Here is a 24,011-nt window from a genome sequence, read left to right on the forward strand (position 1 = left end):
TTCCATGAGATAATGCACCTAAAATCCCAACAAGCAGCCCGTAGTTCCCCAGTTTCAGTGTGATTCTGCTTACAAGGACATATAAGTTTTGTTTTTGCTTCATTGAGATCAGGATTAAATTCAATTTTTTCTTTATACATTCTAATTTGGAGAAAGCATCAAACCAAGACCACATTTCTTGAATATGGCCTATAAATGCGGGACCTATAAATGCTTATAAGTGCTTAGTGTTGTATTATCAAGGCATGTAAAAAGGATTAGCTGTAAATCTGTGTTGTTCCATTAAAAATGTCCTTTCACAAGTGCTGCAAATCACTGAGGAGTGAGGTGGGAGTGCCCTCTTGTGTTTACAGAGAAACAGTCTTAATGGTCATCCTGTTTGAAATCATAAAGTGGGGAAAATTTATCCACTCAAGCATCCTTCTCCCAGACTGGTTGTGGGTGAGGTGTACACGTCTGATCATCATTGCAAAACCAATTGCTCACGAGTTCAAACAAGGTTTCAGCTTCTTGTCTTGTCATGCAGCATCCTGCAGCACATTTCTCCTTCACCGGTTCTTCTGCTGCAACCTTCAGGAATCCCTGGCTGTGCACAGGCCCACAGCCCTGTCCTACGCAGGGTGTGGAGAAACATGGGCAAGAGCCTCTCTGCATGATGTTCCCTCCCAGGGCCTGCAAGATGAGTCTTGCATTTGTTGAGAAATGTGGATATAAAGTAGGATCAACTTACTGCACCTCCTAGTGTGGTCTGCGGTAACTCAAAGTGGGGAGACAGGAGGAGAGGGATGTATGGAGCTGGATCCATAGGACTTCCAGAAGGAGAGAACATGAGTAATCTCTTAGTCTGTTTCTGTCTACAAACAGTCTGCTGGGCTGGATAATGTTTTCAAACTCTATGACACTCCTAGTACAATATGTATTCATCATGCTAAATCTATTTTGTTTTACACCTTACTTGCATGTAAGAGACAAACCCTACAATCAAGCTGGGCCACAAACTCCCAATGCAGTCCATGGAAACTGCCTCAACACACTAACTAACTACAAGACCTTAAAGAGAAATGAAAGATGTCAATTAACATTTCCTTAACTGGGATCCCCTCCTCTCTTCGTATCTACTTACGCAAGACAAAGTGAATGTTTGAGTAACTTGAGTAAAGAGAAAGAAAAATAAAGAAAGAAAAATGAAAGAAATGTGACAAAGTAGTTGTTTTAAATACTGTGTTGGCCCAGTGAACTTTAATAGTTTCAAGTAGATTGCCTGACACAGGAAAGCTTAAAGCTGCACTGGTGAGCTTCCTTCCTCAATAATACTTAGAAAGTTTCTGTTTTGTTCTTAAACAATAGAGCACCATCATCAGATTTTTTTTCATTCAGGTGATACAATTTATAGCACACTGTAGCAGCTTCTGAAGTTCCTCTTGCTTCAGAGGAGTACAGAATTGCTTCACAGGTCCTATTGAATTCAGCAGAAAGGCTGTATCATGCAGAATCCATGGATGAGTAACATTTGTGTCACCTGGCTCTGTATCCAATGTCAATAAAATGCTGACTGGGGGCTCTTTCCCATATGGGTGCAATGTCAGGAATTGCCAGGTGGGCTAAGTGGGATGCCCACAGCAGTGGGCTGCTTGCTTTGCCCAAGAACAGGTACTGGCGAGACCTTTTCATATCTTGCACAACATCACAGGCTTCCACCTAGGAGCTGCTCCAGATGAGGCTGAGCCAACTGCTCTTCCCTGGAGGCATGCTCTCTGATCTGATCACTAGCCTCTCTGAAAACTTCCCCAGCATTGCTTTTTGAGGAGGAATAGAGAACCTCCACATGTGCATCTCCTAGTCATCCATTCCTGGCTCCCAAGAGGGCCTGGCTCAGGGATTGCAAAGGATGCTGACGGGAGTACACCCTGAGACTCTGGCAGCAACTGGAGATAAAGGAGCACCAGAGGATTCATGTCCGTAATAGGACTACAGCTCACAATTCAGACTTCGCTTTCCCCGCTCTGCAAGGGTCCTGTGTTTAGAAATTGTGAGTGCTCATTACCTCTGGCAGAGGAATTTCTTCATGTCACATGAACTGCATAAAGAAATCTCATCTGCCTATTAGCTGCATATTCTGTAGCCAAGCAGAGCATATTCCTAGTGCTGACAAGGAGTGTCAGCCTTGTCCCATACTTTTCCTACACAGCTTATGTAAAACTGAAGACGAGAAAACAAGATGGCCTTGTCTTACTCTACTGTCTGCTGTTGACCAGGCAGAGAGAGCATGCAACTTCTGAAATGCCCAGGTCTTTCCCCCTGTTGCCCTGTGAGCCTGGGTGAGGTCCTTTGAGTTCTGGTGCGTATCCAAGAGAGTGCAACCAGGTAAAGCAGATTAGAGCATCAGAGGGCCTTCAGCAGGAGGCATCTTGTCTGAACACTTTCATCATAAGAGAAGGACACAGCCTCAGCCGTATCAGGAGGTCAGTTACCAGCTCCAGCCAAGAATATCAGGACGGGGAATGTGTCCTTGTATTCACGGTAAAAATTTGCAATGCTATGAGTTCCCTCCTAGGAAGTTATCAATACATTAGTTCACCTTCTCTACAAGTTTATAAATTATTTACACAGCTTAAATGGTTTATTTGGGTTTTAATTAATATTATCATGGTTATAGGATTAACTATGTTGCCTGCCTCTTTCTGTTCTTTACAAATACAGACTCCCATCTTCAAACACCAAACACATTAATCTGACATATTTCAGGGCAGAGCATCGCAATTGTGTTGCTCATTGGTAGGACCAGCCTTAAAGGTGCTGCTCTGAATATCAACTGTCCCTTTAATTGTATTTAGATAGAGATTATTTCTTCCTTACAGTACAGTAGTAAATATCAGCAAACAGGAGAAGAACAGACTTCTTAAACATCAACTATTGTTTATTTTAATGGTAGAATTCTTGCATTCAGGCATAGCTAAATAGCAAAATAGCATTTTGGATGGATCAAACTGAAGGTTTCACATCATATTTATAGCAGTCTAAGTGTTAGCTGCTGTCAGGGGACATCACCCGGCGCAACTCTTCCTCAGCCCAGGGCTTGTGTTCCCACCATTTCCTTTCTGTTAAATCTAGTGGTTACGTGCTCACAGTGTTAGTCACCTCAGGTGGCTGATTTGCTAGAAAACTAAAGCTAAAAAAAATTACTTTCTATTGCACCAGGTAGTTGCTGTAGCAGCATGTAGTAGCCAGTAGTAGTGACAGGAGAGGAGGAAAGAACGAGGTCACCCCTTTTAGCAGGAGCTGATAAGTTCTACTTAACTGTGAAGTTAAAACATATTTATAGAAAATGCTATTTGATCTCTCCCTGTATGAGAAAAACTGAGCTGCTAAGAGCAAGACACACTCACAAACCAAGTGCAGAGTGCTTGAGATTTTTTTTTCTTGTATAAAGCTTAGTTATTCTTTATCATTAATTTTAGCCATAAATAAACTGATTAGATTATGACAATAAACCCAATGTGTCAGTATAAGCAAGTATTGTACACTTAGATTATCTTTGCAGCAGAAACCCCAAATATCCACCACAGCTGTACGCAACTTCAGAAAGGGGACATATCTAAAAATGAAGATGCTTGTTAAAAATGAAACTAAAAGAAACATCAATATGCATTAAATCCTCACAAGGGGTATGAAGATGAACTGAGAACACTATCTTGAAGTCACAAAATCACCATTCAGGGCTTGTAAAAGGGTAAAAAGAAGATCATAAAAGTACATGTCAGAATAACACTGTTCAGTCTATCAAAACTAATAATATATGCTTTTTCAAATTCATGAGGCACAGGAAGTCTGTTCAGAAAAAATCAGGCCATGCAATTACATTAATTTTTTGTTCTTGTGTTCAGTGTGGAAAATCTGGGGAAATTCCCTGCACTACACCACCTTTGAGGCTTTCACCAGGGAAGTTGCTTCCAAGTTCTTAAAGATGCTGCAGTTTCAACAGGATCAAATGATATTCTGGAGGAACCCAGTGAAACACGTGAACTGCTAATTGTTGTGTGTGAACTCCCCTTTAAATTGTTCTGGTGCTAAAGAAGGGCAAGTAGCAAACAATTATAATGTTTTGAACAGGTTCTAGGGAAATACAGGAAACTTCAGCCCACTAAGCCTCACATCTGTACCAGGAAAATAATTAAAAAATCATTAGTGTGCATCTAGATAAGTATCCTCTGTAAGACAATGGTCAGAACACTTGGTAAACTCATGTCATGCTTGCCATCGTCAAGCATGTGCTAATGTGATCTAATGCACAGATTCCCTAAAGCCTCTTAGCAAATGATTTTAGGCAAACTAAGCAGACATGGGATAAAAGATAAAAGATAGGAAACAGAGGATAGAAGTAAATGGTTCATTTTTAGAGTGGAAGAAAACTACCTCAGAAATCTGCATGGTCTGTACTGATGAACTTACTGAATTGATCTAAAAAAGGTGGCATGCGGAGGGGTAAAAAAATTAGTAATCAGTCATTGCTGACGCAAAAGTAAATGCAGGAGCTTAAAAAAGCTGAGTGAGTATAACAGCAACATGTGAAATTCAACATAGATCAGTAAAAAGCACTGCTCATTGAAGAAAGAAAACACAACAGCAAATGTAAAGTGGTGGGCTCTGACCCTTATTGCTCAGATGTGAGATCCTGCAGTTATGACAAACGGTTCTGAGGAAATGTCAGTTCCATGCACAGCAACAACCAAAAAAAGAAACAAAAGTTTAGGAAGTGCTGAGGAACAAAGAAGAAAATGGAGAATATCATCACACCTCTGCATAAGCCCATAAAGGAACTGTTTCCTGAGTACACTGTATACTCTGTGACTCCCATCTCAAAAAGAAACAAAAAAAGTTCGGAGAAGATCAGTGAGAGTAAGGTCAAAGGTAGGAACTAATCCCCCTGTGAGGAATGATTAAATAAATGAGGTTTTCTCAGCCTGAAGAAGAGATTATGGAGCAGGGGCTCTACAAGTGCAGAGGGATAGATTGCTCACCGCTTCTTCTAAAACTGCAAAGAGCAAACAGACAGCAGATGCAAAGTGAACTACAGGAGGAGCCTTTTACTATAATGCTAATTAAGCTCTGGTATTCCTTGCCCATTGTTGGGAATGCCAAAATTTTATACAGGCTCTGGGGAAGACTGAAAAAATTTATGGGTAGAAAATTAATAGAGAATTGTTAAGTTCTCATGTACAAAAAACCCAGACAAATAATAAAAGAAACCCCAAGCCCACACCTAGGAGGCTTCTGAGTTTTATACTCCCAGAGGCTGGGCAAATATTCAGGGAAGGATCCCTACACACTTGTTCTATCCCAACTCCCCTCCCTAGGCATTTACTTCTGGCTACAGTTGGAAGCAGGATACTAGTGGGAGGTGGGGGTGGTAGACCTCTGCTCTGACCCCATACAACTATTCTAAAGTTTTTATGATCTCATTTCTTATTATAAAAATTAAAAAAAATAAGAGTACTAATATTTCTGTGACACTAAAGTGAACTGAAAAGTCAACGAGAGAGAACTGAGAAGTTCAAATTAAAAATTCTGGTAAGACATCAAATCCAGGATCAAATTCATAAGCTAAATGAAATTGCTTTATGATGCATAATGTGAAATATAGCAAAGTCAGCCCAGGATTTTACAATTAGTACTATCTGTTCTGAGAAGGAAGAAATTAAAGCTGTATACAATAGAATTCCTGCTGGGGAGGTGAGAGGGAAAGGGAACTCAGCATCTCAAAGGATGCACTGGTAACAACCCCAAACCAAACCAAGAGATGTAAACCATCAAATCTGCAATGCTATTGGAGAAATTCCAGGAAGCCAAATTTAAAATAGGAACAGAGGGGAAGTGGCAGGGGGGAGACAGAAGTAAAGAGAAAGAACAAGAGAAGAAAGAAATAATTTAAAACAAGAAAAAGAACTTGTAACAAGTTGCCTGGAACTGAAAAGCCCTGGAGGGTAATCACACCACCAGCCTTTCAGGCCAGCATATATTTCTGTAGGTCTCAACAGAGTCAATCCACTACACCCCCATGATCTCACAACCAGCACTCCCTTCCGACAGTGCTGACACTGTGCATGAATGCGCAGCTGTGTAGTGAACTAAATTCAGAAGCGACTCATCTATAAACTAACACTTTATGGCAAGCAGGCTTATGGTTCATACTAGCCTTAGGATCTCTCTGGGGAGTGGCATTTGATGATCAGGTCTTGCTCTATATCTTACACCCTCATCCAGACACTTGGGATATAGGTTAAAAATGTGGAAGCCTGAAGAAGGGGAAAGAAAGGCAAAAGAAGGAACCTTACTTTGAAATACGATCTGTAATTGTGGTGTACACTTTCATTTTGGTTTGGATAATTATTTTCAGCCTTGTAGTTGTAATTGTTGCCTGCCTGCAATGAAGATGTGCTTCACTTGACCTACAGATTTCTCCAGTGCTAGCAGACTTGGGTGATGCTGAGAAATATGAGGCACATTTCTTTGGGTATAAAAAGTTTACATACAACGTGCACTCAGGTACTGCTAGTAAATCTGTACCCTACACTCTAATAGAGAGATGAAGAGTTTCCTCTGTTAAATTACAAAAGCCAGTCTGTGGTAGCACTGCAAGGCGTGAGGCTCCCCACAGCGACTGCACAGCTGTGTTTTGTCTGTAAAGCTCACAGCACAGAGCAGTATCTTGCAGCTCTGGACAGATCTGAGTCACCTCATTATTTATAGGCTTCTTATTATCACATACAAACCAAAATAATACTTATTCATGCTTTATGTAATGTACTTTGGGTTTAAATTATGAGTCCCTCTGGTTTCCCCCCCCAAAAAAAAATTCCATTCTTTGACAGAATTACATGCCGTAAAAGCCCTCCACAGGTGCTGTTGAAAACATGGGATTATTTAGCACTTCTAGGGGCTTTAGCTTTAGGGGCTGTTGTCTTTCTCTAGGGCTGATCAAGTAGTGATTAATTTCTGTGATTACTTTGCTTCTCTTTAACTCTAGTGTCACTAAGGAAGTGACAGGTCAACATTTTCAGTGCCCTGTGGCAAACATCAGTTTTGAGGCTTTTTGAATAGGTCAGATGAATAGATAAACAACAGCATAAACTGCTTGTCTGTGCCCAAGTTTGGCTGCTGAGCACTGCCTGAAGCACTAGCTACTCTTCCCAGGTGCTCACAGATTATCGCTCTTTACTGCAGAAACAGCAGCTGAAACGTGCTGGTGGGAGGCACTCAGAGCAAGAGGCAGCATTGTAGACCTTTTTCCTCATGCCTCTACAGCAGAAAATGCAGTGGGCTGGTTGCACCTTGCAGTCAAGAGGAGGATCTCAGATAGGTAAAACAGGTTGTGGAAGAAGAAAAGCAGAGAGAAAATGAGTGTCCTCCCCTGCCATGGGCTGCAGAATAAAACCTGTTTAAAATTTGTCAACTCTTTAGTTTTTCTGGTAGTATTATTCTCAATAATTTTAGGAATAAAATTGCCAGATATTTTAGCACTTTAGACTCACAACTCGCTTTTCCCTTATGTGTTCCCAGAAGTTAAACCCTCCTATTAAGAGCCCACCTGGTGGAACATGGTTTTTTCGTCATATTGTTAATAACTTCTCAAAACACCGAGCAGTTTTTTGAGCTTTTCTTCACCCTTCCTTGTTTTTCCTCAACTAAGTTGATTGATACCTCTCAATAATCAAGCATCCAAAAGAAATATTTATAAACAATTAGTGAGAACCCCCATAAATTAGATTTTGGGATGTGGTTTCCCATCAGTTTAATCATCATCTAGGCTGTAGTGCTCCTGCTATCCCCACTGTAGCCCAGGTACCTGCTCCCACTTCTTTCACTAGCACTTCCACAGCAGTACAAGAGGTAGATTCATCTGGAGAATAAATCACTTTCTGACTGAGTTGCAACCGTACAACTTCCAGTGGCTAAAGTTGAGGTGGCATAGAGGGAATCATAACATGGTTTGGGTTGGAAGGGATCTTAAAGATCATGTAGCTCCAATCTCCCTGACATGGGCAGGGGCACCTTCCACTAGACCAGGTTGTTCAAAGCCTCATCCAACTTGACCTTGAACACTGCCAGGGATGGGGCATCCACAACTTTTTTGAGCAACCTGTTCCAGTGCCTCACCATCCTCACACGGCCCCTGGAGGTATTAAAAAAGACCGGACGTGGCACTCAGTGCCACGGTCTACTTGACAAGCTGGTGTTAGGTCATAGGTGGGACTCGATGATCTCAGAGGTCTTTTCCAACCTTAATGACGCTGTGATTCTCTGAGAAACATATGTTTTAAGTTTGAGAGGTGGATCTGCATCAGGTTGGTTCCTGCCCTCACTTTAAAAACTCACATAGAACCGCTCTGCGTTTTACGCAGAAAACCTGCAACGCAAAACGTACGAACACCACCGGGATCGACAGCCGGGCTCGAGTGCCCCTTTCTCCTCTCCCCTCGGGGAACACGCCGTGCCCCGAGAGGCGGGAGCGCAGCGCGCGCCACTACCGCGCCGTCCGCACGATCCGGGCAGTGAGGGACCACCCCGCCCCTCCCCGCGAGCAAAGTGCGACCCCGAGTCTCCGCCCCTCGGCTCGTAAGCGATGGGGCGTGGCTGGCCTCGTTCCCACCCCGCGACGTATATATAAGGCTGGCGAGGGCGGTGCCATCTCCTTTTTCCCTGCGGAGCTTCTGGTGTGGAGTAACGCGGTAAGGCGCTCAGGACTGCGGATGTGCTGCAGCCCCAGCGCGACTGGGGGTGCGCCGCGGCTTTTTCCCTGCGCTTGGCCGTTCGGGAGGGTCGCCCGCGGCGCCGCTCGCGTAGTACTCGAGGATGGAGCTAGCGGGTGAGGCTCGGAGCCGTGGGTAGGGCTGGCCATAGTCCCGCCGCAGGGCCGCGGCCGCCCGTGCACGGCGCCCCGCGGGCAGCCTCGCCGGTGCGAAGGGACGCAGGGGTGGACTACGTGTCCCAGCACGCCCCGCGGGTGGCTCCCCGCAGGAAGCGCCGTCCCGCGACGCAGTGCGCGCTGGGAACGGTAGTCGCGGCGGGGACCCGCCTGGCGCTGCTGGGCCCGCGCCATTTTGCTCTTCCGGTACGGCAGGAAGCGGTGCTCTCAGCCACCGGGCGGGGCACTCTCCGCCCTTTTGGGAACCTTCTAAAATGTTGGCTAGTGCAGAGAAATGAAATAAAGCATGCCAATGAGAATGAGGTTGGTGTTCGTTCCAGTAAAAGGTTCGGTCTCCTCGAACGAGGCAGAGCCGCCTTGTTCCTGGGGCACAGGGTTAGTGCGCGTGTTTGTGTTGTCTGTACATGTTTTGAAGGGCTCAACCATCAGCATCGTGGAATTGTCCTACTGCACAAGACTTCTAAAAATACTGTGAAATCCACGTATCATGCCAAGGGGAAAAAAACCCCATAACCTTTACTTGAATTTTAATGTAAATCATTGAATTAACGTTTAAACTAATGATGTTTCCTTTGTTTTTTTAGACAATGACTCAGCAGAATAAATGGAAATGTATTAGAAAACAGAAAAAAACCCCACACCACCTCCCCAAAAAGCTTCCTGTGGCCTTAAGAAGCCTTTTTTCCCCCTCTTGCAGTGCTGATCTCACTGAGCTGTAGTACTTCTGGAAGCACGGGAAATACAATTAAAAAAACCAACAATGATTCTAGGCTCTTATCTGCAAGTAAAGATGAGGATATGGTTGGATTCATGTAGGAAGTTGTCGGGTGCATTCATTCAGTGTTGAATTAGTTTATCTAATGATAGCCTGAGTCACATGAGATTACTGAACAGTAAAATTTTTGAATCTTTACAAACCAGTAATAACCCTGACACTCAATAACTGAAGTTTTAAGTAAAAATGTTTATTACATGCACTATGTGGAAGCTTAACTCAAGGTTTTCCGTAGCTTAAATTGTTTTTGTTAACTGAAGCAAAATGTGTGATGAGTTATCTTTCAATCATTGCTGCATTTATTTGATCTGTGTAGTGCAGAGCGAGAAACATTTTTATGGGAACGTGCTTATTTTGAGTATTGTATATGGTAAAACTTACTTCGTCATGCATTTCTTCTGCTGGTTGAGTTGGTGGATTTTGACACTCCCTGCTTGAAACAATTTTTTTAAACCAGTGGAAATCAGTTCTTCTACTTAAAGTACTGAAACCTTGGAATGATGAATTTTCATTGAAAATGCTTTACAATGAAGTTTAACAGCAGGTACATGCAGTTATTTCTACAATGCTTTTAATATGAGATTGAAAGGTGATATAACTCACAACTCCTTTGTTGCTTAAAACTGCATTTCTTGCTGCTTTTCTTCAGCGAGCTTGTTGGGTAGAGGTTGTTGACAATTGTCTCATGTGTGACTTACTGGCCTGGTAATATGAATCTGCTGATTTCAAGTTATAAGTTTGTTCTCTCTTTGTTTTTAGGTATGATGGAGAGGAAGTTTTCTGTTGTGTCCAGTACATTATGCATTAAGGTAACAGTTCTGGAATTTTTATTATTGTTGCTCTAGAAGTAATACTGCATTTCTGTTATTGACCAAGTTAATAAATGCTTCCATTTCTTAATTGGTTTCCATATTTTTGTCTGTCAAAAGTATGGGGAGTTTTAAGTGTCGTAGGGTTGTCATTTTTGTATGGCTACTAAGGGAGACAAAAAGGAAAACCAGTACATTGCATTTTCATAGCTGCCATCAAACTGATAAGTAATTATTTGATAATTTTAAGGTTTGGTGCTCTTTGCTGAGTTAAAGTCAGCCCATAGGTCAGTTCTTAGTTGCATTTCTTTTGATGTGGCATTTATATTAACATGAAGACCCAGGTCACAAATCACTTGGTTAGCTTGTGCTAAATTATACTGATTGTGGAGGTGGTGTGAATTAGCTGTCTGCCTTGGATGTGTATTTGAGTTAATATACGTACATGACCATATTTAAGTGTAATTACTGAGGTAATGATCCTGCAAACTAACAGACAAGCAGTATTGCCTTGTGAATAAATGCATGGCCATTCAAATATTTTTTAATGAAAAGCTTGAATGTCTTGGGTCTTCAGCCATTGTCCTGGTTGCAAAAGAGTTCCAAACCAATTCAGGGTAGCTTTTTTTTAGTACATAGAAAATTTCAGCTTGTCAGGTGTTAAAGACTGTTCCAGAAGAATATTGAATTTATGAAAAAGTCAATTTTTAGTGCTTGGTGATTGTTTCTGACATAGTAACATGATAGATGATGCTAGACCGTAGTAAGAGATGTTTTCTAATTTAAAAGATAATTTTTGTTTATTTTTAATTTTAGCACTTCATGGAAGCGCTGTCACATGTAGAAGAGTACTTGGTACACACAAGTGGATTTTCCTGAAAGCTATGTATGTTTTGAATGATTAGTAGAGATAAATTAATGATAAGTGGATTAGTGTAATATGTGCATGATCAAATTAGTAGCTGCCAAATTATTAGCTTTAAAATAATCATTAAGTCGTTGACTTTAAAATAATCATAAAAGATATCATTATATTTTAGGCATGTTTGACATGATTTAAAACTGTGTAGGCTGGAGGAATTTGAAAGTTTTTGTGTCAAAAGAGCTGGTAAAATGCCTATCTGAAGTGTTCATACTAAATCTGAGATATTACCTCTATGGCTTTTAATTGTGAATTTGCACTTTATTGGGCGATTAGTATAAGAAAGTGTTCAGGCAAAGAAAATAAGGGAGCAGCTAGAGACTTGTTAATGTAAATATGCAAATGTTGCAATTTTTTAATAATGTGTATTTGTTATTTAAAAGTATAGTTGGTATTTTCACCTTTTTGAAAGAAAAAATCTATATTCCATTTAGTTTGACTCAAATGCTTACAACCAGTTGTTACAAAAGTAAAATTCAGTTGTTCTTGCTTGTGTTATAGTATGTATGAAGGTGTTGTAATTTATTATTTTACTCAAATTTCTAGAGTGCTTGAACAGTTATTGGTAATTGGAATGTGAGGCATCCTGAAGATTTCCTGGCAACACGAATCATAACAGGTAGAGGTAGTATTTATTGATGCAGTAGTGGAAATTTTTGGTTTAAAGTAATGCACTCCCTTTTCAGGACATTGCATGTGAAAGACATAAAGCTTATTTTTTGGAATATATGAGTGTATGAGTGGTGTTATAGTTCCCAGTCATTGGTATTTAAGTTGTGTATAGTGATAAAACTGCCAAACCTGATACATTGCTGAGAAACTTCGTATGGATCTGGCTCCTGGGATGAAAGCACTTAATCTTTCAGTCACTATCCCAGTTGGTGTTACTTTTACTGCTGCCCCTGTGCACAAGCCAGGTACCAGCGTGCACCAGGTTGTGAATAAGAATGTTGGAGCATTATTTAAACCCATCTCAGGTCCGTGTTGACGTGAATATGTACTGTTTCAAATGCTTGCGTCTTTAAAGAGCACAGGAAGGGGGAAGTGTTGGACCCCTGTAATTGGAGGTATCCTGCCTTATAGTGGGTAAATAACAAGCATTAGCCAGGTATGGTAAGTAACTGTTGCTGGTGTTTGAAAGCTAGTGATCATGTTCACACTTTGACCCTCTTAGGACTGTTTATTTAGGGCTCACTCAAATGTGAGCGGTTAGGAAAAGCAACTCTATTGCACTGGTGTTTGAGTATATTCACAGGTTGGTTTTAGTTAGAAAGTTAGTGTAAGAACTTCTGACTTTCCTGTCTTACTACACATCTGCAACTTTATTCCACTTGTTATTCAAGAAAGGTACCTTTAAATACCTTGCTAACTACCAGCACTTTCTTTTGAAGAACAGGTTTTGTATGAGTGAAACTTCTTGTGCAGCACTGCTGCCTATAAAATGCAGTATTGTTTAGACAGGCACTATTGCAAGTAGGAAGTGGAGTGACTTACATGACTGATGTAGAGAAAAGTTGGACGTAGCAAACCTTGCTAGTGTCACTAACTCTATTTTATGTCTTTGCCGAGATGCTTGCATGCTGCTTCTCAATTAAAGGTATGAATACCAGTAAATGTCAAAGCTTCCTAACCAAGTAAAGCTTAAAACCATTGGTATGTCTGATCAGTGAAGAACCTATCCCAAACCACATGTGAATCTGGCTTCTGAGTTTAGACTAACACCAGAACAGATGAAGCATTTGAAGGTGATCGATTTCATAGTCTGTACGTACCTTGAAACTCAGTAAAACTGGTTTGAGTAATGGTAACCTTTTAAAATACTGTTTTATAAAACTACATTATTATCAACCCCATTTAAAAGAAGTAGGTTACATGTAAATTGTTGTATTAGAAATAGCATATTTGAAGTCGAGTGTTCTAATTAGTTTCTCAGGACTTAGAGTATTGATACTAATCCAACACATTGGATAATGCAGTTTGGTCTATATGAGAGGCTAAATAGGTGGCAAGTTGTAATTCTGGGTGATGGAAGAAAACTTTCCTGAACTAATAAACTTTTTTTTTTTAACAGGAAAATGGGCCAAAATGTAGGAACTTACTTACAGAAGCTTTTAGCTTATTCAGGTATGTAACTAAAAAGCTTCTAAATATTTTCTCATTTTAAGTAACTGTGCTTACAGGTCAAATTTTTTTGTATTATGACAGTTATTAATATACTTCATTGATTAATATGTTAAGTCATAGTTGGCATTTAAATATACTTGTTCCCCAAAGCACAATGTGTGCTGATAGCTGTGCCTAAGCTTGGTTAGCTTTCAAACCTATGTGCTTTATTACTGAAATACAACAGAGGACTTGAGATTGCAATACAAAAATTAAACAGTCTATAAACTATAGAAAACAGTAATGTTTCCTACTATATTTGTTTTCAGTATTGCCTTTGTCTCATCTGTGATGATCCTATCCCGAACCTGAATTCACTGTTGAAAAACTTAATACGGATCCGGAATCTGAGATGAGACCAAATTATTTGATTTAAACTTCCGGAAAAGTATTATACTGTCTTTGGTTTTAGTTTTGGGGTTTTTTTACAGAAATAGTAACAATTTATACAAAGTGCTGTGTGCTTATGTGCAAATTGAAATTTCACTCTTGCTTTCTGTTTGCAGTGATGAGCTGGACACTTTGTCAGAGCTGTCTGACAAATGTGGATGATCAGTAACCAGGAAGAAGTTACACCTGAAAAGTTTTTGTGGCTTGGAGTGGGATGCTGTGCTTTTACAACCTGCTGAAACAGCTGCTGCAACTTTTTTTAGTAGATGCTGTTTTCAGAAACTGCATGTAGACCAAAATCACTGTCTGCATATCTAAAATAGTACCTTACTAAAATATTGAGCTGCCCTCTCTAGGAAGGATAGCAGCAAAATTAGCGAAATGAATGTTGAGAATTAATACATGGAAAACCCCCTGAGCAGTTACCCTTTTAAAATACTGTATTGGTTACACATTCTTCTGATACTGAAAATCTGCAATAACTCAGGACAACAAAGCTCACATGCAGGCCCTGTAAAGACAAGGGAGAGCAAAATGAGTACACAAGTGCAAACCAAGGAGTCTGTGTTTTGAGGGTGATGTCATCCAGGAAATGGGAAGTAATAGTGTTACAGAAGCATAAACCTGAAACACTTGTAAGAAAGAAAAATATAATGTCTGCAGATCTCATCACAGTTTGTATCAGTTGAGGAACCAAGGAGTTGGGTTTTTATTGACTGCCACTTAAGCATGGAGAGACTAGTACCGCAACAGTGGAACTGCTCCTTGAGGAACACACTGGCAATATTAGCTGCTTGCTGTGTGGGGAAAAGAGGTCAGTGGTGGGAAAACAGACCACATAGACTAGAACTTGTGCTTTAGACAGTCACTTGAAAAGTACCAGTGCTGTATCACAGTAGCAGCATATTTGCTGTATTTGTCAAATTGTCACTCTTCCACAGAGGAATGAAGGCTCATAAATTGGTCACCAAGTAAATTGGATTTTCAAGACAACTCTATATAAGACTCCATCTGCCTTAAAATGTCAAGCCCAATTGTCAGAAATGCTTTATGAAGGAAGAAACATGAGAATGGCATAACTAACAATTAAAAGAGCTACAGTTACTGAATCATTTTGAAATGCACCAAAATATATAAAAACAACCCTAAAGTCTGCAGCCAAAAATAACAGCATTGGGTGCTAGCAGCTCTCTAGAGAACTGGAGAAATTCCTATAACTCAAGGAGTGTGCCTGTGATAAGTGACAAATACCATGTAAAGCCCAATTTTCTGCCTAAGTGGTATGAAGTGCAAGACACTTCCAGGAACAGCACATGAACTATTGAAATTAAAAATAAGTATCCCATAGATTACTAAAATGTATGCTAAGGAACTGACAAAATTCCAGGTGTGTATTGGCTCACTGAGCGTCTCCTATGGTTTGTTATTGTTAATAAGCAGTGGCTAGCTGCTTTTCAGCAAACAGCTGTAAATCAGTCTCTTGAATGTTGGAATCTTCAGAAATTTACTACAGAGCAGCTTTCCCTTCACCTCTTTCAACAGGCTTTATTTCTGTGTTTCTCAGAATGGTAGGTATTTCCATGTGCCATGTTTGTACATGCTTTTGAATAAAGATGATGTGAAAAACTTGCCTGTTGCCCATCAGGTGTGTATCACACCACGGTGTTCCCTGACTGCTTGTCGTTTGCAAGAGCTACGAAGGCAATGTAGCCTTGTGCTGCCTTTTGCAGCATGTACTGGACACATGATGTTCCACATAGTGCTTAAATGATGCCAGGACAACAAACTTGGTAATCACATACTTCGAAATTGGGAAGGGACTGGTCTCCATCTGCCCACTGCAGTTCTATGAAAAGTCTGGGTGCTGTTGGCAGCATCTAGTGAAGCTGCTTGGATGATAAGTCTGAAAGTTGCTAGTCTGAGCTAGGTCTGTCTCTTAGGTTGAAAAGATGCAAAGGGCAGGGATGCTTAATACAACAGCAATGTTTGGTAAGTATTTTGTTAAATACTCAAAAGGATATGTGTGACTTCATTGTGGGGTCAGAAGAGTGTGGTATGTGTTTTGGACTGTAAAGGTACCGTCTTTTTATCCTTTGGGCGGATAATAGAAAATGTGAAAGCTCTTAAGGAGATAATGCCATGTGTATATCCAGTAAAATCGGTGAGGGTTCGTCTTGTGATGTTGGGGATGAAATAAAGTTTCAGGATTGTGGGTGGTACTTCAGGTACCCAAAGTGCATTCACTGGAGATGGTCTTGGATGTAGGATTGGCAGCATTAAAAAAAGGGGGTTACTGTGCATTTCTGTGGTGAAGCCCTGTGAAGAAGCATTGTTATAATCATGAAAAAGATATGCCTCACTTATCAGAAAAAGGTAGATGTGGCAAGTGATGAGGCATATTGGATACTGAGCTGCAAAACTCTATGAATGTTCCTGTATGGCCACAGAAAATGGGTCATGGATGAAAAATGTGTATTAGTATAGAAAGCGGCAAGTAGCTTTTTTGCTTTGTGGGAGGGAGATAGGTTTGTAAACCACTTGTGGATTTAGTTCTGGTATGGTTTTTGGAGTGATGTTTTATACAAGTGATTCAGGTGGGGAGTAATTGTGAAGGGTTACTCGGTGATACATTTGGAACACGTGGCATGAGATTTCTCTGCAAAAGCACTTAATTAAACTTCAGTTTTACAAAACTGTTAGATTTAATGCTTTAACTGGAGATTTGTGCAGTAAAGAGCATGAAAGCAGTTTGCTTTTTTGTGTTTTAGTCTGGTGAAATCTTGCACTAACCATCATTAGTGTTGAGCTTAGAAGTGTCACATGGCTGTTGGGCTGTGGTCCAAGAAAGCAATGGTTAGACAAACTTTGTTCTGGAATGTTGCCATGTATCCCTCTTAGTAAAAGGGTAAAAAAGCAGTCTTAATTGAGTGGTGGGCTTAAAAGCAAAAGGAGTACCTTGAAACTGCAAGGAAGATAGAAGAGTAGACTGCATAAATGCTTTGCTACTGTTTAGGTCTTCGTTAAGGTGGGAAGTTTTGTCTTGTTGAGGAACTCGTCTTGCTGGTGAAGGCTGTGGATCTATAAACAAGAGTTGCAAGTGAATCAAACTAACCTAGCAGTGGTTATCTTCCCACAGCACCTGCACTGCTATGTGAGTGCCAGTGCTGGTGTGATGCCTGCTTGAAATACCAGATCCTGGTGAACTGGAATTTCAGTGTAAGCTGTGCTGTCAGGCTGCCATCCTGCAGAGAAGTGTGTGGCTGTGGCTGCAGCCATATTGTGTGCTGGTGTTGGAGTTGCCATCTGGAGCAGACAAGATCTTAATTGTATAAGTTTGCCATATAAAGTTTGAGTATGTGTTTTGCAGTTAAAAATCAGCACTGAAATTAAATATCAATTGGTAGACAAAGATGCTCCTTAAGACATTTAAGCATGGACACAGTAGAGTGAGCAAGTGTTTGTTTGACTTTGCCCATGGAAAGGTATTTCAATTGAAGGATGATTAGCTCTGACTTTAGTAGTTTTTCTGCACGCCCCCTCCCACAGTTCAGAGGACAAAGTTTGAGTTATAATCCAAAGTACGAATGAATTTACAGATAAATGGTGATTTCAGGTGAGTGGAGTACAGATGGGGCCTTTGTATGCTACGTAAATGCATGTGTCTGATGATTTGCATTCTCTGCTTTTAGGTGTTACAACCAGTGTTACAAGCATTTTTGCTTGTCTGCCATTGTCTGTTTCCCTTGGAGGATATAAATGGGGAAAGTAAAATTACAATGATGAATTCCATTTTCTTTTGAACATCATGTGGATTTTTAGTTGATAGTCCAGTTGAGCTATCAGGGCTATGAAGACAGTACTTCTCTGCCATTGTCTCAAACTTCCTGTAAGCTCCAGAGGACAAAGTGGTGTTTGATGCTCAGAAGAATGGCTGTATTGAGTAGGACAAAGTCTGCCTCGTTCAGTATTCTATCTGAGGATGACCATATAAGGAACAAGAGAAGTATAGAGAGCCTTTCCAGCAGTTTTCTTGGGAATTTCCTGAGGAGATTTTGATTTGTATTTGAATACTACTTGGCAATTATGACCTATGTCCATTTAAAAAAGATTTGAAACATGAATGATACGTGGGCTGTAAAATAGATGAAGTAGTGGGTATGTTAGTAATTGTAGGGAGGATGAGATTGGGAGAAGGCTGAAGTAAAAGTTTTTTTTTTTTCCTCTTTGAAGCTGATGTCCCTTTCAATTCTCACATTAATAGAAACAGTGGTAAGTGGAGTTCAGCAAAGGCCCCAGTGCTAAGCCAGCTTTGCTGTTTAACTGAGGTATGTTGGAGGTGAAAATCTGAAGTACTGATGTGTGCTCATACCATCAGTACCCCGAGCTACACTTCGTATTTCAGGCTTCTCACCAGAGCAGTAATAGCTGGTTTTTTTCCCCTGAGATTGGAGTTCTCCACAGCTGAAGGAGCACTCTTCCAGCAACAGTGGTACTAGTTTTATAGTTCCAGGTGAAGAATGATTCAAATCTGTCCTAAAATGAGGTTCAGTCATTTTTTTTATTTATATGGAAAGGTGGAAAGAGATGAATGGACTGAAATAAATCAAATGCTTAGTCCTTACTTTGAAATTGGTAACTTGATTGAAAAGGTATTTTTAAACTGGCTTAAGATCATTAAAGCTGTGTACTTCATCTTACCCTGACAAAATAGGAAATAATTTGCCCTAGTCTTAGCTTGTTTTTTTTCTATCAGAGTGAGGAATGTTGCAGATACTAGAGTCCAGAAAAAAACATTAGACTTAAACTCTTTTGTGTCTGTTGTGTTTTAACCCCAGTTGGTAACTAAGTACCACATGGCTGCTTGCTCACCTCTGCCCTGGTAAGATGGAGAGGAGAACAGGAAAAAAGGTAAAAGCCATGGGTTGAAATAAGAGAATTGAAATGAGATACAGTAATTGTAACATTAAGGGAGACAACAAAGAGAAACCCCAAGACAGACAAATGATGCATAATACAATTGTTCACCACCTGCTGACTGATGCCTAGATTGAGAAATGATCCGTGACTTCTGGCCAGCTTTCCCCAGTTTATATACTGGGCATGATGTGCTATGGTATGGAATATCGCTTTGGCCAGATTGGATCAGCAGCCGTCCTAACCCTGCTTCCGGCTTCTTGTGCCCCTCCTCACTGGTAGAGCCTGAGACACTAAGAAATCCCTGACTTTTGGTTATTGTTAAGTAGTGCTTACCCCAACATCAGTGTTATCAACACTGTTCTCATACTGAATCTAAACCACATCACTGAATCAGCTATTAAGAAGAAAACTATCCCAGCCAAAACCAGGACACGAGAGCTACTAGAAGTGTTTTGGTTAATTTGTATGCGGTGTCAGTAAACGAGTTCACAGGTTTATCAGCCAGTTATTTAACTAGTCATAAACTGAGAAAAGATTTTTTTTTAAAAATTGACCCTGATAGATTCAAGTTATCAAAATGAAACTTTCCTGTAACTGTTCTTACTTGCTGCTACCTTTTAGATCCAAACTTTGAAAAAAAACAACTGTATGTTCTTACAGGATCAAGGAGACACTTAACTTTATTTTCTGAAAGCAGATCGAAAGCCTAATGCTCCTCAACTATTCTCTACAGATCAGAGAATAGCAATTTATTATTTTCTAGTGCCTAGTTGCTAGGTAAAATTAAAACTTTGCTTCCCTAAAGAACTAAACTATTGCTTCTAGCAGCACAATACAACTGCATTAGTTGCACCATATTAAATTACAAATTTGTTCAGATTTGAGCACAGGTTCTGTTGCCTGCATTGCCCCATGCAAAGCAATGAAGGGATACCTGGTTACTGCTGCACAAGCTGGAAAGGATAAACTTATACACGTGCCGAAGCTCTGTGTTAGGTTAAGATCAGTGTCTCTGAAGGCCCATGTGGAAGTACAGATTAGACCTTCCAAAAGAAGATTATTGAAAAGTAGCAAGCACAGCCTGAGGTACCAATATAGTAAGAGTTCCTCATCCTTCTACTCTGGTCTGAAGTTTGTACTGTAAATGAGAATTCCCTTAGGGCAGCATTCTCCAGGTATTTTTAAAAAATAAAATTTAAAAAACAGTTGTATACAAAAGGTGGTATTGTCTGCTCTTGGGATCTGCAGAAATGCTGCATTTTTGTAGTCACTTCTGCCTTGTACCTGGCAAGGACTGTAAATGTGTGTGTGTGGAGGGGGGCAAGATTGCTCTATTCTTACAAGGACCTTGAAGGACACAAGGTTATTTGGGCTCATCCATGCTTGGAAGGATTTTTAGGTTGTTTGGTTACATGTTAAGTAGCCTGGAACACTTGACCTGAAAGCTGTGTATTGCAACTGCTGCATCAGGCACTTTCCTGAGTAATCAACCATGTTATTAGTAGTGAACTAAATAGGCCTGGGACATGAGCCCAATCCCTGGCAATTGATCATCCATGCCATTAAGGGTTAATATTCTGACAGCTAAAGCCTGGGCAGCAGGCACATTCTCACATGTAATATTTGGGTCATGGTTTAGAGGTTAAGGTGAGTGAGAGCTTAGCTGGGGGAATACAGGCTGTGCTTTCCACATTTGCCTTACAGCTGGAGAACAGCTCATGATCTGTCCCATCTGCTGTATGGCTGAGGCCATTGTGTCTGTGGTGTGCTGTGCTCTCCTCTCCTGGGAAAGATGCCCAGAGCGGGAGAATATTCTGTGACCTACTGACTTTCTGTCTGCCTTTGGAGATGGGCTTAATGCAATAAGTAACTTACATGGGGTTAAGTAGCTCCCAAGGGTCCCTTTCCTTGTTCCACCCTTCAGCTGGCCTTTATAAGTGTGCAGAGTACTGGAATCTTGATGGCTGCTAGGCAGTTCAAGGATGTAAGGGCAGGGCTGGATAGGTGTCTGGGGTGAAGAAAGGTCTAAATACAGCAGTAAGTTCTCTTGACACTTTCATTTGTGGCTGTGCTCGGCGAGTTGCAGCTTCAGCACTTGGCTACCTCGCGCTGCGCAAGTGGACAGGATAGCACTACTGTCCTGAGGTGACTTTGGGACATTTTAAAGGTGGATACTGATGAGGAATACTCTCTGCAGCTCTCTTGCATGAGTTCTTCTCAGAAGCAGAGTGCATGAGGACATGAAGGAAACTTCCTTCTCCAGCCTTTCTATGCTAATTTGATGAAAATGGGGCTGCATGTGTGATAACTGTCTTGTCACTTTGCTGAATATCTTGTCTCCTTTTTTTTTCATGGAGCTTTGCCAGACACTGACCTAATGGCAGCATTCCTCTAAGAGCTTTAAAGCATCAGATGCTTAGGGTAACAGGATGGAAAAGGCAGCAGTTGTTCCTTGTACCCAAGAGTAATAGCAATAGTAAAGCAGTATTTTGTCAGATTGGGAAGCCTCTTCCAATAGTTTCCTCACCCTTGATAAGATTGTGAACTATTTGTATAGGAAGCCTGTGGTTTATAGGTCTATAGTGAGATGAGGAATATATGATCAGAGGGAATCTATAGGAAGAGGAGCATTTGCATGTATACTTCTGCAGGAAGTGGGAAGGGTTTGGCATGAAAGGAACAAATTAGTGATTGCATGTTCTGCTTGCTGAAATAACAGGGTATTTGTACCATCAGACTGAGGAGTTAAGACCAATATTTGGTCTCCAGTAGTGGGTATTGGCTAATGGAAAAATGCAAAAATAGGGCAAGCATAGATATGATAGTATGTTCTGGAATGCTCCCCAAGCCTTCACTAATTTTTATTGTAAAATTTAAATTGGGGTGATATCTCTATCTCTGCATTTAATAAATTTAGATGGGGATTTCTTGCATTAATTACTTGGGGTGTGTGTATGGAAATACCTACAGCTTCATCTGACAATGAATTCCCCAATTTAGTCGCATGTGTGTAAAAGTAGCTCTTTTTTGCTTGGCTATCTGCCTGTTTGATTTGGCACTTCCTAGTTCTTCTGCTGGAAGAAAGAGTAAGCAGTTATTCTCTAGGTTTTCCCCATGGCACTTCTGACTTGTACACCAGTATTAGGTTTCCTTATTTGTCTCTTGTCCATATTGAAGGTATAGATTCTGATTAATTCTTGGCACTGCTTTTTTGCCAGTAAGCATAGGGCATTTGTAGTTCTTTGTTACAAGGCTGGGCCTGTTTTCTGAGTGATAATAGTCCGTTTGGGATGGCTTTGAGTTGGCATTTCCACACACACATAAAGTGACTTAACTGTTTTCTGTGCATGCAAAAATATTGCTCTCCTCCTCCACTCCTCTTTCAATACTTACACGTTAACTTACAGTGTACTGCAAAATACATTGAATTCTACAATGATTGGTCTGAACTCCTGGCTGATAAACAACTGAGTTAAAATCCTCTAACTTAAATTGGAAAAAAACTAAAGGTATTATTGGAATCTGAACTAAACTACATTCTACTACTTCTGTTGAGCCTTTCTCTTACAATGTCAGCTCTAGAGTGTTTAATTTGAGGGTAGATGTACCTGTGTGTAGGGGGGTGACGGTTAGTGGGAAGAGGAAAAAGCAGTGATTGGTATTGGAAAAGACTCAAAACGTAGATATCTTGCAGAAATAAGCAGTTCAATACTTTTTTTTCACTGATGCTGTTGTTATAGCACAACAGCTACATACAAAAGCTGTAAAGCTTTTGTATAAAGCAAAAGAGAGAAAAGCAGTTCAGAATGAATTTAAGACCTTCAGTCTATACACAGAATTAAACACCAAAATAATTTCTGGGAGAGCCCCATCCCTCCTCACTGCCAGGCTTGTTCTCTGCCTGCAACTATCTGGGCACATATTTAGCAGAATGCAGGTGATGCCAATCTCAAAAGCCCTGAGATGTATCATGTCAAGTCTGTAGGAGCAGATTCCTCATCCATCTTGCAGAACTAGAATAATTAAAAATTAGTGAAAAATTAGTCACTTTAGGGTTTGAATTCAGTGGGCAGGGAAGGGAGGAGTCTTTCCAATCTCAAGACAGAAGTATCAGTAAGTCAGTGGATAGAGTTGGATTTGTAAAGATCAAGATAATTAACCATATTATAGTATGTATCTGTCTGCTCAAGCAGTTGCTAGTTGCCCAGACAGCTTTTGAATGTCTTAGAGAATGGAAACTCCACACCCTCCCTGGGCAACCTGTGACAGTGCTTGGTCACCCTCACAGTGAAAAAGTGTTTCCTGATGTTCAGAGAGAACCTCATGTGTTTCAGTTTGTGTCCGTTGCCTCTGGTCCTGTGAATCATACTGGACTTGCAAATGCTTTCTTGGCTCCTTTTATTTTCCTGACTTCGTCAGAATAAGTGGAGTGTTTGAAGAGTTAGCAGGGTCAAAGTTAGAACTTTTGAAATAGTTTAAATATAAGAGGGATTAACCTTGATTTTGTTTTAATAAGTGCTACCCTTGCCTAGTTTTGGAAAAGTCAGAACATGCACACAGGATATAACTGGAAAGAATGTTAAAAGAAAATATTACCATTACTTAAGCCTTTCTTTGCTGAAATCATGTGACAATTTTAGATCATAAGTTACTTTTAGAGAATGGAAAAACTCTCAAATCGGCTTACTAAAGACTGAGTCATATATGAAAAGCTTTTTTTCTTTAGAAAATTTCATATATGTTATCTTCTCTTCATTAATTTCTGACTTGCACGTTTCTCTTAATAGGTACAGGCCTTGTATTCTGTAGCTCAGCCTATCTCTTAAGACAGAGAATTTGACTGATAGGATGAAGACATTTAACTGACTTTTAATTAAACAAGTATTTCCCCAAATATTTTACCAAGGATCTTGCAGGGCAAATAGGCCAGTGGCCAGCTGTGCACTACATGGAATAAACTGTAGAATGCAATCTTTTCCTGAACTTAGATATCTTTATAATATACAGATATATTAATAACTTGGCAGTCTTACCAACAAGGCTAAGGGCTGAGAATGGCTTCAAAAGTATATTGTTGAGAAAACCCCAAGGGTGGCTCAATCATTTAGAATT

At 40.4% G+C, this 24,011-nt stretch overlaps 1 long non-coding RNA gene and 1 other non-coding gene across 7 annotated transcripts; both read left to right on the plus strand.

Moving 5' to 3' along the window:
• Window positions 1-8,707: 8,707 nt before the first annotated feature.
• Window positions 8,708-15,611, plus strand: LOC113973567. Of its 6 annotated transcripts, none has more exons than XR_003536256.1 (6): window positions 8,709-8,726; window positions 10,458-10,507; window positions 11,324-11,393; window positions 11,976-12,054; window positions 13,501-13,553; window positions 14,099-15,611. It is a non-coding gene; the product is annotated as an uncharacterized LOC113973567 (long non-coding RNA). The 6 variants fall into 6 exon arrangements; XR_003536250.1 differs by lacking the exon at window positions 8,709-8,726 and adding an exon at window positions 8,733-8,863; XR_003536251.1 differs by lacking the exon at window positions 8,709-8,726 and adding an exon at window positions 9,106-9,226.
• On the plus strand, window positions 13,876-13,946 carry LOC113974836. The gene has a single exon (XR_003536655.1). It is a non-coding gene; the product is annotated as a small nucleolar RNA SNORD50 (small nucleolar RNA).
• Window positions 15,612-24,011: the final 8,400 nt, after the last annotated feature.

Source organism: Neopelma chrysocephalum, unplaced genomic scaffold (genome assembly GCF_003984885.1).
Source record: "Neopelma chrysocephalum unplaced genomic scaffold, ASM398488v2 Primary Assembly neopelma1_23b, whole genome shotgun sequence".
NCBI classification, from domain to species: Eukaryota; Metazoa; Chordata; class Aves; order Passeriformes; family Pipridae; genus Neopelma; species Neopelma chrysocephalum.